Below are 15136 nucleotides of genomic sequence, written 5' to 3' on the forward strand. Positions count from 1 at the left end.
TCTGCTAACGTCACAGCCATTTGCAAAGTGCCGTTGGTTCTAAAATGAAGTCACAATGAAATCATTCTTTAGTCTTATCTCTCAGATTCTTATCTCTAGATAATAAGTCCAAGAAATAAGAGAAAGTAAATGCCCTCCTGCCAGTTTAATTGAAAGAAAAGTGAGGAGTAGAATCTCATAAAGTCAGAGATGAGACAGCAAATATAAAATCAGCCCAATATCCTAGCTATTGATATCATGTCATTATTTTTTATCAATTCACCCAACAAAGACTATATATTTTTCATTGCTATAGTGGAAATCACAACTAAATGGTTATAATACCAATTACACTAGAAAAATAAAGCATAAGCAAAGGGTTTTTATGTTCTACTTGATATGACTTCATGAGACAAGATATAATAGATGATATTACCTATTTGTGAATTTCTCCAATCCACTTATTCACTCTACACACTCCCAGCCTCAGTTTCCCCTCTAAAATCCTCCCAGCTCAAAAATTCAATGATCCTATAATTCTAAGTCACAGCAGTTTTTTGAAAGTATGCTTTTCTCATTATTCTTTTTATGCCTTTCAAATATAAGACAGTTGATATTAACCAAGTATTCTCAAATAGTCTCACAAACATTGGATGTTCATTATAGCAATCCTGACTCCAACAAACTTTCATGAATCAACCTGTTATAAAATAAAGTGTTACAGTAAGGCAGATAAATATTATCATCTGCTACAGCTTCCCAAAACATTCTTCATAAGTGATGTTTTATGTGACATGATTGGAAAGCACTGCCATCCCCCTTAAGGTTAAACTTGTGGTCATCATGTAGATAGGAAATAAAAACCTCTGCATAGAATTGTATTCATATCATTTATGAAGCAGAAGCAAAGAATCAGAGAATGAAACGTTTTCATAACAGCAAAGAACCACAGCTAATATTTTTTGAGTCTTTGCTCTGTGCAACACTTTATAGGCATTACCTCATTTAAATTAAGTGTATAATAATCGTGGGTAAGACTTCTTGAGGCTTCTCTCATTTAATACTCACAATAACCCAATGAAGTAATAAAGTAGATAACTGATATTCTACTCAGCATATTATTATTTAGAATGTTCACATTTTATTTGAATTGTTTCTCAAATTCTCCCCCATTAATAACAGAGACTGTTATTTTCCATCCCATGTATCTCTCCTTCTTCCTTTACTAAGAGAATGCTAATTGGATTAAGGGTGCCAACGTGCCCACATAAACACTTGCATTCCCAGCCTCTCCAGTAGTGAGAGGTGTTCCTGTTACACACGCCTGACCAATAATATATAAACAGAAATTTCCTGCTAGGAATTCTGAGAAAGCCTATTTATTTATTTATTTATAGCAGTAAGACCAACGGCAGCAAAGAGTTCAGCTTTTTATTGACCCTGTTACTAAAGAGGTTTAGTCAAAAAGACCAAAGCACATGCCATCATAAGACTCTTCAGATTCTTCTTTCTTTGTTTCTGCTTTCTTCTCCTCAGCTGGGGCAGCAGTGATGGAGGGGGCAGGACCCCCTGCTAGGGCAGCATCAGCTGCTGGGGCGGGTCCACCAGTCCGCACATTGCGCATGAGGATCCCGATGTTGACATTGGCCAAAGCCTTTGCAAACAAGCCTGGCCAGAGATGTTCAACATTTACACCGGCTGCTTTAATGAGGGCATTTATCTTATCCTCCGTGACTGTCACCTCATCGTCGTGCAGGATGAGGGCCAAGTAGATGCACGCCAGCTCCAAGACGGAGGCCATGGCGCGGGCAAGTGCTAGGTGGGGCTGCCGGGCATGGTGCTAGTCGCTGGATGAAGCGACGGCCTCACCCCAAAAGCGGCCTTTGCTTCTCCGGAAGGACTGAGCAGCTTAGAGGCAGCTGAGGAAAGGCAAGTGAGCCTTTTTGAATAGGACAGTTTGTGCTCTTGCCCGAGAAGATGTTTAAGGGGACACACGCTGCAAACAGATGGTCCTGGGTGGATTTACCCTGACCCAGTCACATCTTGTTTTTCTTTCCGTACCACTTCGTACCTCTGGGTGTCAGGCCCCTTCCTCTCTTCCAAAGTGGGACCATTGGAAAGTGTGGTCTTCACACTCAGTTTGGATGGAACTCAGCACAATCTGGAGAATGTGAGAGGATCCTTAAAGGAATGCCGTTGATGGACAGCATCCATGCACTAAAACACAGGAGCAGGCAAAGTTGTGCTCACCAGGCTTTCACCTCCCTTCTTTGTCACTTCCTCTCCAGATGCTGATATTTCTTTCCAGGTGACCCTACAAGGTGAGTCTAACCCTGACCTCCTGTAAGGTCATTGTCCCACCACCATCAAACCAGATCTACCAGCCTGGGAGACTGAAAGTGGAGAGTGGTAAGGGGGATTCCTCTGCCTCTCCCTCTAGTATCTTCCTAATCTGTTGTTAGATCCTTCACTCTTTTAAATAGTGCAAATCTAAATTTTTAAGTAAAATCATAGAAATACTAGAAACTGTGTTGTAGTTGAAAATGCATTTAATATTAGGGTTGAAATGTATTGATAACTGTGATATCAAAGCAACAAATACTTTAAAGGAAAAGGTAAACTCCACACGTTTGAACTGTCTGAAACAAAATAATTGAAAGACCTTTTAACTGGAAAAATATTTTTAACATATGTGACATTTAGATTTTACTATCTTTAATATATGGAGGGTTCTTAAAAATTAATTTTTAAGAAAGAGCACGTATTCCAATAAACAAATGAGCAAAGAACATGAACCGGCAGTAAAACACATACACAACTAAAGATAGACCAGGAGAGGCTTCCATGGTCGTGCAGTGGTTAAGAATCCGTCTGCCAATGCAGGGGACAAGGGTTCAAGCCCTGGTCCAGGAAGATCCCACATGCCACGGAGCAACTAAGCCCGTGCGCCACTATTGTGCCTGCGCACCTAGAGCCCGTGCTCCGCAACAAGAGAAGCCACTGCAATGAGAAGCCCGTGCACCGCAATGAAGAGTTGGCCCCGCTCGCTGCAACTAGAGAAAGCCTATGCACAGCGACGAAGACCCAACGCAGCCAAAGGTAAATAAATAAATAAATATTTTTAAAAAACAAAAAACGATAGACCAGGAAAAAGTTTTAAGTTCAATTATTTCAGCTAGTCAAATAAAAGCTGATTAAATCAGTGAGTTTTTGCCTAGAAAATGTACTTTAAAATTGATAATATTCAGGGATAATGATACAGGAATCATCAATAAGCTTAAGGAGTATAAATTGGTACAGCTATGCTGGATGTAACTTTGGAAAAATATATCCATTTTTTTAATCCTAAAATTGTGTACAAACTATGACCTAGTAATTCTTCCTCTAAGAATTCACCCTAAGAAAATGATTACAGATGTAACAAAGATTTATTTACCAAGGTTGTTTATCAATGTACTTGTTTATAATAACCAAAAACATGGATAGAACCTCTAGCCCAACATTAGGGAACTGGTTGAATAGACTGTGTATACCCATATAATGGGAAATTATAAAATCATTTTGAATAAGATTGAAAAATAGCATTTAGGAAGATAGAAATATATTCATGTTATATTGTGGGGAAAGGTTACAAAATAGTTTATACAGTGTGATTCATTATTGTAATATTTGTAAATAAAAATATCCATGGAAATAAAGAAAAACTATATACCATAACACAGGTTATTTCTGGTTGATGATACTGCAGTGTTTCTTATTTTCTCTTCACCCCTTATCTAATTGTATAAATCTTCTACCATGAACATCAATTGTTGTCATAAGAGACTATTATTTTAAACTATTAAAGTTAATGGCAAATAATTAGATAATCAAGTAGTCAAGGAATTAATTTTGATGCAATATGAGAAAGTTGGTTTGAAATATGTAACAGGGGAGTATCAGAGCATTTAAATCCCAACGTGGGAATGAGGAAAGCAATTGTGTCATGGAAAAAAAAGAATTCAAATAAAACAAGTGTACAGAGGAAGACAAGCTGAGATTTGAAACTGGTAAAGAGGGGAAAGGATGATATTGACTATTAGCTCAGATAAGAAAGTCAAGGAGCAAGCTTTCAGCGCATTTGAGTATTATAAGTCAACTTACTATCATACAAAACAATAATGTGTTTTTATTCAGTGCAAATGTGGTAATGGCCAAATTACTTACTCTAAAATGCAAACACCTTAAAGGGGAGCTAGTAGAACACTGGAAGCAGTTAACTGATCTCCAGCATGATTGGGATTTTCAGGCTGGTGTTAAGTTTAACAATCTTGAAAGGTGTTTTGGAGTTCAAATGCAAAATAAGTCTCTCCCTTGGAGGGAATTCTGTGAATTAATTGGAGACACAGGCATTTACAGCTCACAGGTTTCCTCATTTGCTGGAGGGTATCGTTATCTTTATAGTTCTATATATAAAATAGGCAAATGTCCTAGGTCATGCCTCTTCCCATGAAAAATTGATCATGTGCTGGGAAGCAAGGGGAAGCCCCAAAAAAGTCTGCCAATGGACAGAGATACAGATACATAACCCAACACAAAGGCACATCAGTTTAGAAAACTGATGCCTTTCCCCAAACATCAAGGAATTTTCCTCTTAGGGGGAAAATGGTTATTTCTGAGGACTACTCGTGATCACTCCCAGAATTTTCTTATGTTCCAGAAAAACCACCACATAGAAATTTCCACCACAGTAGTATTCATATTTCCTAGCACATAGGTGTATAGAATGCTACAGCAATTGGCTACAAAGTGGACAGAAAGTTTTGTGGTTAATCAAACCAACTTGCCTTGTGAAGCAGGTATACCTGGATTTACTACTGAACTTGTTTTCCTTATATGCAAAATTGAGATAACAACACCTCACTTACACAGTTGTTTAGAAGATAAAAGTAAATAATACTTATAATGTTGGATCCATAACAAACAATAGCTATCATTGGGACATGTTTTTTGGGGGGGAGGAAGTTGGGGAGAACTTACTGTAAATGTATAAGACATGAAATACAGTTGACCCTTGAACAACATGGGTTTGAACTGAGCAGGTCCACTTATATGTAGATTTTTTTTCAGTAGTAAGTACTACAGTACTACACGGGTTTGTGGTGGTTGAATCCACAGATGTGGAACTGTGGACGCAAGGGTCAACCATAACTTATATGTGGATTTTCCATTGCCTGGGTGGTCAGTGCCCCTAACCCCTGCATTGTTCAGGGATCAACAGCATATGTAACTTGAACTGAAATACATTATTACAATAGCAGTGTTTTGGCTGACAACTTTTTATCTGAAATGCCACAAAAATCCTAAGCAAAATTCAAATGGTTCTATTTATAATAAAGTTGGAAATTCATTTCAAATTCATATTTTTATCAGGTGTGGCCAGCATTTTAACAATTATTTTGACTTTTTAGCTCCATTCACATTCTCAGTGGCAAGTATATTTGTCCCATTTTTAGACCATTCTATACACTTAGCACAGCCTATGTGAGCCAACATGCTTATATTAATGTCAAAAGACCGGTGAGATTGTTTTCCTGCTCTCAATAATTAAAACATTTCTGTAGTCTGGTACCTAAATCAGTAAAGAATAGAAAATTGTTAAGACACTGTTAAGCTATCTCCATTTGTGAATTTTTCTTCTGTTTCTTTCTTTTTTTTAACAAAGTAGGTTAAGTTTTGCCTTATTCACATAAGATATTTTAGAGAAAAAACTTTTCAGATATAATAATTTTCAAAGGAAATGTCTTATGCAAGCTTATTTGAGCCTGTTCTTATAGAAGCAATCTTTCTGAGCCATTGATTGCAACCTATAACCACTACAATATGGTGACATAAGTGACAATGACATGGTCAGTTAATCAGGAGTACATTTATTTTCGTTTAACAAAATTTGAATCAAGTGTTTTAGATCTAGAAGACTTCAGTCCCCTCTTTTCAGAGAGGGCAAGCTGTTTGGCTAAGGATTCAAAGCCGGTTAACAACAAAACCTGCCTTAAAACTCAGGTACCCAGCCTTCAGGTAAAAAGTGAAGTATTGGCATTTCTGAGAAAGGGTCAGGAATAGATTTTAATAATCAGCTTTTAAACACAATATTACAAAGCACACCGTATACACGTGCTGTTTCTTAGCTAGATGGTTTTGCTTGTAATTTCCAGGGTTGTGAGTAGAATGGAGTTGTTGAGTAGCATGATAAATGTTCGAGTCTCTGCTCTGCCATTTCATACAACCATAAACTTTTCCATCTACGAAATGGGAACAATAGCATCTACCTCACAGGGGCATTAGGAGAATAAAATGAGAGAGATTATGAAAGTAAAATCAATTTTTAAACTAATAAAAAGTTTGAAAATGTTCAGGAGTGGTATTATCTTTATTAATCAGCTTACAAAAATCCTGGCTCCATTTTTGTGAATGAACTTGATTTCAGGCTCTCACGCTTATTTCAGCAACATAGCTCTTAGATTTAAGATATTGAGGATTTTTCTCACCAGTGGGATTTTTGCTATGCAATAAGAAAATATAAGTAATAAGGCCAAAATAAGGCCATCTAATTATATCAGGGGATTCTGATAACAGCATAAACCATGAAAGTGGAACCTAAGTGCTTTACTATCTGAATCATAAAACAGAAATACATTCTGTTATTGCATTATTACGAATTCTTTATTTTTATAATACAGATTTGAGAGTGCTTCCCAAATTGTCATTTTTATACTGAATATGTTCCTGTTAATTTTTCATATTGATGTTAATATTATTTCACAATATCATGCCATTTTTACTAATGGATTTTTTTTTTGTAAATAACCATAGTTTCCACATAAAAAACATGATGGAGTTGAAGTCTCTGCTATAGTCATTAATTCCCCCATGTAATACACCAATTAGGCCTGTATCATCTCTGCAAAAATATACATAAGGCCGTTTGCACATAATTCATACCCATACCTAATGATAACCTCATAAACTGTTTTCCCACCATTGAAGCACACATGTTTAACTTTGAAATGTGTTGCCAGAAGAATGCCTTTGAAAAAACGAATCCCACTGCAGATGAGGTCTCATCAATTGCTGCTTTTTTTTCTACTGTATACTTTATGAATTGCCTCATCATAATTAACTCCAGCCACTGGAATTAATTACTCCAGATGATCTGGAAATTGGTCTTCTCAATTCCTCTGAAATTCGTCAAGATCATCCTGCAAAGCGGGGGAAGGGGTTTGAATAAAGCAAAAATGTCTTTGAAAAACTGAATATGTTTTAGTGTTTTGTTTTTGAGAGAAGGAGAAGTAGCACAGGAAGATGACTTTAGGCATATTTTATTCTTTTTTCGTTCCATAAAATGATAGACATTAGGAGCTGAAAGTGATCATAGTGAATTTCTGGTTCAACCCCTTCCTTCCATACACGTGGAAGGGAGAGCCTAAAAGCTTGGGTGAATTGGCCAAGGTCCACGTGGTCATGGACTCATGATCCAAAACCCATGTCAGGGCTCTGTTTAGCAGTAAAATAAGAAAGAAAGATAGATGATTGATTTCACAGACTTTCTCATACAGAAACCACACATGGCACTGAGGAGTTACAGATGAGAAGGATGTACTGAAAATGAACACTTTGCTAAAAGCACACTAGGATGCTCATTTGAGGAAGCTTTCAGTTTGATTCAGCCCATCTCAACTTGGTCCCAATTGTTTTCAGGTTTTCCATCACAGTCATTCTTCCCTAAATCTGTTATAATTAGAGACCATTTATATTTGATAGAACAATTCTGTGTCAGCCAACTGCAAGGAAAATTGGAAAATAGTTGATACCAGTTTACGAGTTTTTAACTGTCAGAGGAGATTTTCCCTTTTGAATAATGTACATATTTGTTAGTGTCAATTCTTCCAAAATGTTAGCATTCTTTCAAAACATGCTAGATTCTCTCTTAGAAAGAGTACATAGGATCCAACCAGAGCAGAAACCTGTTAATCAGGGATTGGAGGCAAGGAATATCGCAGAGTATGTCACACCTTTATATAAAGCAGAAATTGGTGTAAATGGGGAATATATGAGTAAATAAAAAATAATAAAAGTAGGTTTTTAAAAATTGTTTTCCCCTATATTCTCCGCAAGCTCCTGATACAACAAAATAAAGGGTGACATGGTGTCAGTTGAGTCTTTCCAGCAGCAGATCCTCAGACAGAGCTAGAAATGCAAGGTATTAATTGGGGATAATGCCTGTTACAGATAAAGGGGAGAAGGAACAAGAACAGTTAGAGAAAACTTTCAGACTCTGATGTAGGTCTGATGCCTGTGGAAGTACAAGGGAAGGAAGGAGAGTCAGGTAGGGAGAACCTCAGCCTGTGGGGCAGCTCTGAGGAAGCCTCGGTCAGCCAACAAGGGGCTGCAGGACAATAAGCTCCCAGAAAGCAGTGGGAGAGATACCGCTCTCCAGAGATCGCAAGCCCTTCACCACTGTTTTGCTCAATGGTCTGCTGAGGGCTGCCATGCAAGTGCTCGGCACTGGCTTAAAAGCCAAGGCAGATCCCAAGGTCACCTACACTCAGAGGCTGTTGGCTACTCACGCTCCTTGTAGCAGGTCTTCCCTTGAAGGGATGGCTGAGTGGTGCACCAGGATGGCTTTCACTTACAGGCATCGATTCCTTTCCAGTGTGATTGCATGGGCTGAAATTGATGACAGCCAATCAGGTCACTGCATTGCTGCTGCCAACTTTAATTTGGATGTGTACTCTTTCCCAATGACTTACCCAATTACTTTCATAAAGAAATTCCTTTGTGAAAAGTTTCCACATCTTATCAAGTCAAAAAACATATCATAAACACTTTTGAAACCTTCTCAGGTCATGGACTGTTTCTCCACAGATGCGACCCACTCCCTCAAACCCATTGAAAGCACTAAATGAAAGTAAAAGTAACTTTGTGTTTAGGAACAACTAATTCTGACACGTTCCCTTCTTATTCTGGAAAATGTATTCTCTCCCCTGCATATCCATAGGACATTTACTCAACCTTGATTCTTCTCATTGATTTTTGTCTCCCCACAGAAAAGCTTTGTCCTGCTGATTTGTTTTAATCAAATTGCTCAGTGATATAAAACAGAAAATAAAGGAAGGTGAGTTTTGCTTGTTTGCTCTGGATGTATTCTGGAGCAGTTTGATTTCTGTTCCTTCTTCCCCGGCTGGGTCTGTGTGCATGACCTTCATTGATGTCGGCCGTCAGGGTCCTCAGGACCTCACACAGGCCAATACATGGAGCTGGCCTGGCTCCCTGGGCCCTGTCCGCTAGGCCCCGCAGGGTACTTGATGGTGTTGAAGGCAAACTGACTCAGAAGAAATTTTTTTCCTCTTTGTCCGAATTTAAATCCATGTTATTTCCATAATTTTGAGCTATAAATGTAATGTTTTCATCTAACAGCAGAGGATAATGCATTTCCAAATTTAATCTTGAGCCCTAACCTCGCCCCAGATTCTAAAATCATGTATTCCAGTATTTGCTCGACATCTCCATTTGATGGGTGATTAATAGGAAAAGACATCTCAGACTTAACATGTCCAAAGCAGAACTCTTGATTTCCCCTCCCCCAAACCTGTTCCTCCTTCAGTCCTTTCCCACTTGGTAAACAGTACCTCTACCCTCTAGTTGCTCTGGTCAAAAATTGTGGACTTGCCCTTGACTCTTCTTCCTCACCTTTGTATTCTATCCATGAATGAATCATCTCACCTCTCCCTAGAGCATTTCTAACCATGTCCACCATTACAACCCTAGCCCAAACCACCATCAGCTCTCACCTGGGTTATTTCAAGAGTCTCCTGAGTGGTCTCCCTGCTTCTTTTGCCTCTTCAATCTATTTTCCTTTCTTGCTGCCAGAGTGGTCCTTTTAAGCATAAGATATATCATCTCACTCCCTTTACCAAAACTCTTCAAAGACTTGTCTTTTCATTCTGGATAAAATCTGAAGTCCTCGCCATGGTCTATGGTGCTTTCCATTATCTGTGCCCTGACTACTACTCTGACTGCATCTCCTGTCACTGTCGCTTTTTCCTACTCTGTTCTAGCCCTTGGACTTCCTTGCTCTTCTTTGAGTAAGTCAAGCTCACACTTACCTTAGGGTCTTTGCATCTGCTTTTCCTTCTGCCTGGGCCAATCCATCCAGCTGTTCTGAGGGACAAGGGCTGCTTCTGGAAGAGAAGCAAGAGCATGAGAGATAGTTAGAGGAAACTCAGAGGGCTCAAAGCCAGGAGTGACCTAGCGATGCACAGACACAACAGAAAGTGGATTTGGGGCTTGAGTCATCTTTCCCTAAGCCTCAAAACACTGGGGAGCGCCAGCTGCCAACTGAGCCATACTAAACAATGGTGAAGAACCTCCCACTCTCTGTCCCCAAAGGAAATATTTACTGTTGGCTTTCACAAACCCAGTGCTTTACATATCTTATTCCCGTAAATCCCTACAACGATACTATGGGGTACATATGATTATTATCCGTCATCGGTGTACATCCACACAGGGTTTATATGTTTCACATATGGTGAGGTTCCACGTCACACAGCCAAGAAATAAAGGCAGAGCCAAACACAGGTTGAGCCAACGACTCCAGAGTTCCTGCTTTTCTCTTCATGTCATGCATGCTCCTAGTTAAATAAGACCATTCGCTACAATCCCCACAACTTTCCATTTCCCCGTTTATGATATTGCATCAGAATATCCCCTCACACTCCCAGTTCCTCCTTAAATTCTTACTTGTACTTCCAGGACCAGCCCCAGTGATCACCTGGACCACCCTCCTCCCCACCTCAAATAAGAATGAGAGACTTTCCTCCCTATCTTCATGGTTTGTGGATGTGGTCTGTGCCTCGGTTGTACCCTCATTGCTGTCAGGTGTATACGTGTCTAACTCCACCCCATCAATCCTAAGCAACTGGAGGCTAGAGCCGTATTTTCATCATATTTTTAACCCTCAACACACAGGACAGTGCCTTACACGTGTTGGATGTTCACCAATGCAGTTGCAGTTGAGTAGACTTGAATGGAAATAATACTACCAGGTCCTAGTTTGCTGGTCATTGGTAATAAAGGCCAACTTCCATTGATCACTTTCTAGGTGCCAGGTGCTTGCTAATCCTTTATGTGATCTATCTCGATTTATTCCTCGCAATAACCCTATGACCTGGGAAATGTTATTATTCACATTTAGCATGGAATGGAACTGAACAACAGAGAGGTTAATTCACTTTACCAGTGACTTCAGCCCTAGGAAATGGCAGGATTTGAACCCAGGCTGTCTGAATTGAGATAGCCCCATGAGGTAACTATCACACTATCCAAAATTGAATTTTGTGACCTCAGTAACTACTGTAACGATTGCCTCTTTTATTCCAACCCTGCCCACAGCTGTGCCACGTGATGCTCTATTGTCTGCGCATTTGCCCGTTTTAAGCTGCATTTCAGGGCAGGATCCAGGAACCAGAGAGATTCGCTTTGTCAAGAGGTGGATGTCATATGTGTGCAGCGTGGCTATGGGGCTACATGTAAAGCAAGTCCCAGAATTTGGAATTCCCACTTGAGGTCTTAACTGCATCCACATAATACCACTGACGACTATGAATCGGTCTAACCAGACTCACTCATCCTAAAAATAAAGAATTCTTTTTTTTTTCTTATTGATGAAAATGTGTGAAGATTCAGGAGACCAGGTAACGTCTTAGTGACCATGGTTTTGGCCCACAGTGATCACCCATCCTGACAAAAATGATGGACACAGCTATCAAACCCCGGACATGGGCCAACACCATGGTGCACGCTGGCCACGGCCGTCCAGTCTTCAAATCACCTACCAGACCATAGGCTTCACTGCTGCCTGAGACAGGAGCTCTTAAGAACACGGACTCACAGAGAATATTAAATCTTAAAGAACTTCTGTGGGGATTGCTGAGAGGTTGACTAAAATTTGGGGCTGATTTGAACATTTAAAACTAGCTTTTTCCACTTGGATATCTATTTTTTTCTACATCTTAAAAAAGACAGATACCTTTTCTCTTAATAATAATAAATAATCACATTTTTAAAACTGTACAAGATGGATAACTGCTCCTTAACTTGCAAGTGAAAATTAATTTCTTCATCTCAGATGTAACTGGATGGATTGCAGTATTGATCTGAGCACATTCTGTACAATTCCTAATAACATCAACAGAGAAGGAGGGGGCTGAGGTGTGACCTCTCAGATTCTGCAGTCCCTTGACAGTGTTGAGCATTTGTCATTAACAGAGGGAACTAAGTTCCTCTACTCAGAGGGAATAGGATTTACAAACTGTAGCACACACAAACAGAAGATAAAATGGAAGGGGGATGCCAATGGTTTGTTTGTCATTTGAGATGGAGACAGGGGAGGACTGGTATTGTTTCATCTGAGTCAAGTAGCAGAAAGTCTGAATTTAAGTGCAGCTCATTTGATTTTATTACCGAGTACACGTGGATATTAGCAGATTGGTCTCTTTTCACCCATGCCCGCTGCCCTGTTTTTGGTCATTAGATTATTTGATTTGACACCCATCCTACAAATAGGTTGTGCTGTATCAGGGCTGATAGGAGGAACAGAGGAGGAAGAAAAATGGCACAGCTGGTAGTACAGTGAACCCAAAAATATACAGCAATGTACCAGAGGGAATAGTCATCAACACGAAGTGAATAAGCACCCAGACTATTGATTACATGCTGCTCACAGAACACCAGGCGTTTCTGCCAACCCCTTTCTACTCATACACTGAACTGCAGACAGCATGCTGTACTTTGCATCATCAGTTTTGATGAATAATGCACTGATAAGCACTGCAGCCAGTATTCCGGGGAGCTGGGTAGCCAGATGTCATCTGGATCTCCAGTAGTTTGAACCCTGGGTCTCTGACAGACACTGATAAAAATCCAAGGCAAGCACTGCAGAGGGGGCAAGGCCACTGCAAGATTCTGGTGAATATCATGGCGTTTGGAAAATGAATGAGAATCAGCTTTGTCATGTGCAGCATTTTGAAGCATAATTTAAACAGAGGGTTAGTTGCTAAGTGGCAACGCCGGTGAGGTGAACTTCCATCTGAGACTTGTTGGGAAATCGCACACACAAAGAAAGGGCTTTTGAGAGGAAATCATTTTTAAAGGGCTTAAATCCACTTGGCTACAAATGGGCCATCGTGACAAACAGATGGAACGGGTTCCCTCCACGATGGAATTCAGACGGTGGTTATGACAGATTTGAATGTCGCCTTGGCGGGAGGGGGCGTGGGATCTGATTCCCCCCGCCCCCCCCCCCCCCCCCCGTTCACTGCACACTCGAAGCATTTCAGCAGGAGTGCTGCATAGATCATGTTTTAATTCCATCATTACAGGTAAATGTTCAAAAGGATCCATTAGACACAAGGTTTCCTACACTCAGTAACTGCAGACCTACCTCAGGTCGTTTTATGAGTGAAACCTGGAGTTCGGGCAACCATTGTCTTTGCTCCATTTAATTCTTCGTCTAGACAACAGATTTTTCTGACCCTAGATTCACAATGGTCTCTGGCTCCATCCTCAAGTGCAATCGGCTTTCCTTCTCCACTCCTTTCCAGGCCGGCTCCTCCCTGCGGCTCCTCCCAGCCCTGTCACACTTTTCTCCAGCAGCCTCGACTCTTCCAATATACTCATCCTCCACGACCCACACTGTCAGTGTCAAACGCTGATACCTGGCAAATCTATTCCCATAGCTGGAAGGACTCAATGATAAATCTCCAACGTGGGAGATTTAAGCTACAAACATTGTGAAGCTCAAGCTATTACTTTGACACTGTCCCAACTTGGACCCACTGCACCAGACTGGATCACGTGAGCCGAGAAGCAGAGGGCATCCTGGGTGGTCATTGCCTGGAATGTACAGACAAAAGCGACACGAGCTTTGGGTGGCAACACCCCTATGAGGTCAGTCACTTCAGGCTCAGTTCTAATAGCATCATAACAGGCAAAACTCAGATGAGGTCAAAGTAGTTTTCCAAAATCCCTAAAGTAGCCCATAATGTATAATACAAATAATTTTGTATATGCAAATGTATAGTAGGATATTATAATAGCATTTCCACGTAAAATATTCTTTTGTAATAGCGTTTCTCTCAACAAGGAAGAAGACAACCGAAAGCAAAGCCCATACTCTCCTTTTCCTCACTCCCTGCCTGTGGTCTGAGTGGAGACAGGCTCATCTGCACTGGTGTGTTGGGGGGATTTTTGGTTTTATTTTTACTTGTTATTATTTTAAAAAATTGAAACACAGAAGAGTAGAAAGAATAGTATACTGAACATCCATGCAACATTTACTAAGTTGTGAAAGACATTAATCTTGGTATATTTGCTTTACCTTTTCTGAGAGGGGGATTGAAAATGCAAAATAAATTACAGATACTGTATGTTACCCAAAAAACTTCAGTATCTCCTTCAAAAGGGAATTTTCTTTAATGGTCCAATTTTATTATCACACCAGCAGAATTTATAACTTCTTAATATCATCTAACATCCAGTCCGTATTCAAATTTCCTTTAGTATACTCAAAATACCTTCTATAGTTAGTTACTTTGAACTTGAATCCAATTAAGCAACATGCATTGTATTTTCTTTCCCCTGCACTATTTAAATAGGTATTATTTCTGTCTGTCTGTCTCTCTCTCTGTCTCTCTCATTAAGTGCACTTAAGTAAACTTCATTAAGTTAAAATGTGTAACATGCAATTTGTCTTAATGATAATATAAAGAACATGAAATATGTCTCAATAGAACATAGTAGAAAATTTCATGGGATAATAATGACTAAAACAATAAATGTACTTTGGGGGATTAAAAAATATATGTTCACAAGTTCTTTGATACCCCTTCTTTCAGGAGTTGAAGGTTAATTCCCTTCCCTTTGACGTGTGGGCTGAACTTAGTGACACATTTCTAATGAACAGAATATGGCAAATGGGATGAGATGGGCTTTTGACAGATTGCAGTTTCCATCTTGAATGTGCTCTCTCTCCTCTCTCTCTGTCTTTCTCCTCTTCTCTCTCTCCTCACATCTTTCTCAGAAACCACGTCCTGTGAGCAGCCTTATCACAACTGCA

At 39.8% G+C, this 15136-nt stretch overlaps 1 pseudogene; it reads right to left on the bottom strand.

Annotated features, from left to right (window-relative positions):
• Nucleotides 1–1434: 1434 nt before the first annotated feature.
• On the bottom strand, nucleotides 1435–1798 carry LOC137204116 (large ribosomal subunit protein P1 pseudogene; annotated as a pseudogene).
• Nucleotides 1799–15136: the final 13338 nt, after the last annotated feature.

Source organism: Pseudorca crassidens, chromosome 12, assembly GCF_039906515.1.
Source record: "Pseudorca crassidens isolate mPseCra1 chromosome 12, mPseCra1.hap1, whole genome shotgun sequence".
NCBI lineage: Eukaryota > Metazoa > Chordata > Mammalia > Artiodactyla > Delphinidae > Pseudorca > Pseudorca crassidens.